Genomic DNA, 6,000 nt, shown 5'->3' on the forward strand with positions numbered 1-6,000 from the left:
TGGTTCCTTTTCCAATCACCATTAATCAATATCATCTGCTTCAACAGGAACATCTCTCCCTATCTGCTCTGTCTGAAATCCTCACGACTTTGAACACCTCTCTCAAATCTCTTCCTGTCTTTCTATTTAATAAGGGAACAACTCCAGCTTCTCCAATCTATCCTTGAAACTGAAGTCTCTCAAACCCACATTCTTATGAATCACTTTTACACCATTTCCTATGCCTTCACATTCTTCCTGAAGTAAGATCCCAGAATTGGGCACAATGGTTCCAGTTGAGATCTAACTAGTTTTAATTGTAATTTTGTACTCCATGCTAAAAGCCCAGGATCCTGTATACCTCATAAACCCATGTCCTGGATTTTGCCGCAACCGGTAAAATTCAGACATTGCAAAGATTTTTATTTCAGGTTTGTCAGCAAAACTTTGCATCACCTCCTCACCAAATTGAGATGAAGCCGCAAAACAATTTTTTACTAAATTCATTCTTCAGCAGAACTTCATAATATGATACTTCTCCCCCTTCTTGGTCTTCCACTGCTCCTGCAATTGTCATGGTTTTGACGTTCAATTTTGGTGCCATCCACCACTTCTGTATCCAACTGGGGCTGAATGGGAAGCACTTTCACCTCGGAGTCAGAAACTTGTCTCACTTCATAAAATTTGAGCACAGAATCTAAACTGACACTCCTGTTGCCAGGACTGAGAGAGAGAAAGTTGCATTTCATAGTCAGACGGCTGTACAGCATGGAAACAGACCCTTCGACCCAACTCATCCATGCCAACCAGATATCCTAAATTAATCCTGTCCTATTTTCCAGTATTTGACCCATTTCCCTCTAAGCCCTTCCTATTCATGTACCCATTCAGATGCCTTTTAAATATTGCATTTGTACCAGCCTCCACCACCTCCTCCAGCAGCTCATTGCATACACTCACCATCCCCTGCATGAAAAAGTTCCCCGTTAGGTCTCTTTTAAATCTTTTCCCTCTCACCTTAAACTTATGCCCTCTAATTTTGGACTTCCGTACCTTGGGAAAAAGACCTTGGCTATTCATCCCATCCTTGCGCCTCATGATTTTATAAACCTCTATAAAGTCACCCCTCAGCCCTTGATTCTCTGGGAAATAGCCCCGTGGCATCCCAAAGCACCTTTCAGCCAAAAGAATACTTCTCAAATGTATTCCCTGCAGTGATAAAGGAAAATGACAGCCAATTTGCACAGGGCATACTCCCAAAACGGAAATATGACAATGCTCTGAAAATTTTAGTGGTATTAGTTGAGAGATAAATCTTGGCCAGAACTGGCCAATCTTCTGCTCTTCTTAAGAATCGTGCCAAGAGGAACTTTCGTGTTGACCTGAGTGGGCAGTTAGGGCCTCAATTTGACATTTCATCTGAAAAATGGTACAGCATTCTTTTAGTACTGCACCGTGTCTGACAAATTAGATTTCTGTACTCAAACCTCAGGATTGGGTCTTGAAACCAAGATCTTCTCTTTCTGAGTGCTACCAACTGAGTCATGGCTGAGAGAGTGTTTTGAAAATGTCATGATCATGAAATGCGCTACAGAAATACAACTCTTAAGTTTGGACCACAGAGTGGATGGTTGGGGTCCATTGTGTTGCTTGCCAGACGTTGCTAGAGTAATCCAAGGTGGGTGTTGCAATTTTGCTTCTCACAGCATTTACAATAGAAATTTTAACCACTTATTTTGAAAAGCTTAACACTGACATTAAGGCATAAAGCAAAAAAAGTCACAAAATCACAGCGAGAATCCATTCACTAATGATAAATGTTAAGACTTATATCAGTGACACTTTGGTTCTCAAAAATTGACACTGGAAAACCATTTCATTTCTGTTCTCTCCAGTTTCTTCGAGGTGCATTGATTTATCTGTTCCCCACCTCCACCAGCATCTCTTGTAAGCGGCTCTTGTACAATTTGCATTAAAAGATAATAGCTTTATCTTCCAGTTTGTGCTCAGTACTCTTTTTGAATACTTATTAAGAACTCCCTCCACAATGGGTGACCTCACTGCTTTTATTCTCTGTTTGCAGAACAACTTGAGCTTTGCTAACCTGAGGGTTGACAACTAAACACGTCTGAACTTTGTGCAAAAGAATGCTCTGAAATGAGGAGGCATTAGCAAATCTCAATTATGTAAAACATTGACTTGGAAGATGCTGTTTTATATGACATTCACGGCTACTTTCAAGGGACTGGAATTTGCTAAGTGGAATCACTGGTGATCATTCTGTCCATTTTGCTTATGGTGAAAATTGAGGGCACTTAGCTAGCTGAGAGAACAAACTTACATTATTTCGTTAACATACATCTTCACTGAACCTGAGAGCTAAACAAAATATTGGATTTTAAATGTTGACGATCACAATTGACTTCTAACAGGTGAGGTGTGGAATAAATTAATCAGCCAGCTAACTGCTCAAAGATAATGTTCTTGTAAAGATATTAAGATCAGCCTACATTCAGGAATAGAGTTTAATTTGATTTGTATAATGTAATATACTTTGGTTTCTTTCCAGTCATTATTAGCATGTTTTCCTTTTTACATTAATTCACGAGATGTGGATGTTGCTGGCAGAGCCAGCATTTGCTGCTCATCCCCAATTCACCTTGAGAAAATCACTGAATCACAGAATTGTTACAGTCAGAACAAATCTATTTTTGTCTATCACAAATGCACTAACCTTCTGAGCAATAAATGCTGGCCTAGCCAGTCTCACCCACATCCTGTGAATGAATAAAACAATATTGTCATCCTCATGGTTTACAATTCTCCCCACTTTTACGTTGTCTGCAAACTTTGGAACGTCCCCAGCACACCAAGATCAGCTGAGCTAATGACTGTCACATACATCAAGAAAAGCAAGGGACCCAAAACCGATCCCTGGGGAACTCCACTCAAACTTTCTACCAGCCCAAAAAATATCCATTAAATATAACTCTCAGTTTCCTAACGTTCACCCAATTTTGTATCCATGTTGCTATTGTCTCTTTTATTCCAAGACCTTTAAAAAAGTGATGAATAGTCTTTTTGAGCCACTACAGTCAGTTTTATGAATAAATTCTTAGAATCCCTACAGTGTGGAAACAGGCCCTTCGGCCCAACAAGTCCACACTGACCCTCAGAACATCCCACCTAGACCTATCCCCCTAATCTACACATCCCTGAACAGTATGAGTAATTTAGCATGGCCAATCTACCCAACCTGCACATCTTTGGACTGTGGGAGGAAACCAGAGCACACGGAGGAAACCCACGCAGACACGGGGAGAATGTGCAAATTCCACACAGACAGTCGCCTGAGAGTGGGATCAAACCCAGGTCCCTGGCACTGTGAGGCAGCAGTGCTAACCACTGAGCCACCATGCCACCTGTTTTATAGTGGCTTTCTGCAAATGTTTGGCTCTTTAGGCCATTTCAGAGAGCAGGTAATAGTCAACGATATTGCTGTTAGTTGGCAGCCAGAGATAGATCATACAGGGTAAAGATGACAGATTTCCTTCCCTAAAGGATTTGATAAACAGATCAGATTTTACAATGACAGGGATTCAAAAATTATGGTGAGAATTTTAAAATTGAGACATTACTTAACGAGGAGCACAGGGAGGTCAGCCATTTGTAATCTTTGCACTCCTCCAACACTGGGCCGCTTTCTGCCTTAAAAAGTCCTCCTTAAAACCTTCCAATTAAGACAACTATTGGTCACCTGTGTTGATATCTGGGAATGAGGGATAACACTCAAGTGAACTTCCTCGGGAGGTTCTGCAACAGAGCCTGCATTCAAATAGTGTTCTAATGTATCAGAATGTGTCTTGATGCTTCACAGGAATGCTTATCTGATAACATATAACACCAGGCCACATAAGGAGATATTAGGCCAGCTGACCAAATACTTGATCAAAGACATTATACAAGTACAAGCTATGCTGGAATCCTCTGTTCAGCTAATACATTAGCAATGGCCCTAAAATGAAACAATGATCCAATTGAAAACAAGACAGCAACTGAGCAAAACCAACTTCAAGGCAAGAATGGAGACTGCACCAAAAATGTGCCAGAACAGGAATTAGAGGATTAACTCATTAGCCACATACTAATGAGAGAGCAGTGGAACAACAACAGATGTGAAGATATCAGATGTCTCAGATTAAATTTGGGTTTGTTAAATTTAGCTACACTAGCAGAATGTCAAAGTGCTTCTAACAATAAATGGGACCACTGATATGGAAAGATTTGTATTTTAGAATGCTTTGGTAAATCAGAAAGAAAGAATTGCATGTCTAGGGTGCCTTTAACAACCACAGAGCATCTCAAAGTACTTTACAGATAATAAAGCACTTTTGAAATGTAGTTACAGTTATGACATTTGAAACATAGCAGCCAAATATGTCAACAGCAAGGTCCCACAAACAGCAAATACAGTCAAATCTAGGTAATCTGATCCTTTTTAGTGATATTGGTTGTGGGGTAAATATTGGCCAGAGGTGGGAGGGGAAATCCCAGAAACTCTCATATCCATTATGCAAAATAGTGCTTTGCTTATGACTACCAGAGAGCACAGATGGGGGCTCATTTTGATATCTTATCTAAAAGCTCGCACTCTGAACAATGTAGCACTCCATCAATACTGCACCGACAACATTGGCCTGGATTATGTTTTTAAATCTCTGAAGACAGATTTGAAAGATCTAAATCAGAGATGAAAATTCTGCCACTGAGACATGACTGAGTCCTGAACATATCATCGAGTTAGCTGCATTATTAGTAAATGCCAGCATCATACAAACAATTATTTTACACAAATAATTCAAACTCTGCATATCTGTAACTCCTTAAATCAAATACGTTCAATCAACTGGACTTTAATGTTTAAACTGTGAAAAGCAAGCACACTTTTTGATCAAGGATTAGATAATTGAAATGCTTCTTTTCGTCCAGAGCATGGTGAGTTTAAATTGCAAACAAATTCAGTGAGGAGTCAGAATCTGAGCAATTCGTTGTAAATTACAGTGCAGTCATTTAAAAGAATTCACTTCAAGTGTCTACAGCAGGAAGCACATTTGTGTTTCCACCTTAGACAGTAAGAAGTGAGTCGATATTCTAACCACAGGCACACTTTGCTTCTTTTAGTATCAATATTTAACTTAATCAAGCTTGTGGGTTCGAGCCTATTTCCAGTAATGTGTTTATTGGCTACCACAAACTACAATGAAAACAACGTACAGAATTTGCACAGGACTACTGAAAGCCAATTTGTATACTATGTACAAACGTATTTCTTGAAAACATCCCATTTTTCACAAAATACCTTAAAAATGAATGCACTATTATTTGCAGCTACAAATTACCCGATGTAGATGGCCAACGAAGAAAAAGTATAATTCATAAACAAAACTGATAATTCTCGCCTGTCCCATTATTATCAGTCTCTGCACATGTGTCTTTTTCATCCAATATCTCAAAATTCAGGTCTTTTATTGACGTGTGTGAGCTGTTATCAGCTTGTCTGGTATCTGCTCATTCCTGGTGAGATGTTTCCTCCCTGGGTGTGTCATTCACATGGTGAGTATTTGATAGAGAAAGATGCTTGTCTTTCAGATTTGTCATCTTTACACTGAAAAATGTCAACCTGTTGTATGGTATAGATTGCTTGTCTCAATCGTCGGCTCCAGCAGTACTGGGGGAATGCTGCACTGTTGGAAATGCCATGTTTTGGATAAGGCTGATGATCTTGTCAGATGGAAGGATAACATCCTCCATCCACAATGTCAAACAGTAGTTCTCCCTGGCCAACATTTAATCTTCAACCAACATTCATTCATCAACAACAAGGTGCAGGGCTGGATGAACATAGCAGGCCAAGCAGCATCATAGGAGCAGAGAGGCTGACGTTTTGGGCCTAGACCCTTCATCAGAAAAGGGGGAGGGGAAGGGGGTTTTGAAATAAATAGGGAGAGAGTGGGAGGCGGA

At 39.9% G+C, this 6,000-nt stretch overlaps 1 protein-coding gene across 2 annotated transcripts in view; it reads right to left on the reverse strand.

Moving 5' to 3' along the window:
* fgf14 (fibroblast growth factor 14) overlaps positions 1-6,000 on the reverse strand; it is a 458,969-nt gene that overhangs the window by 14,587 nt on the left and 438,382 nt on the right. The window lies entirely within an intron of this gene.

The sequence above is a fragment of the Rhincodon typus genome, chromosome 6, assembly GCF_021869965.1.
Source record: "Rhincodon typus isolate 14 chromosome 6, sRhiTyp1.1, whole genome shotgun sequence".
NCBI lineage: Eukaryota > Metazoa > Chordata > Chondrichthyes > Orectolobiformes > Rhincodontidae > Rhincodon > Rhincodon typus.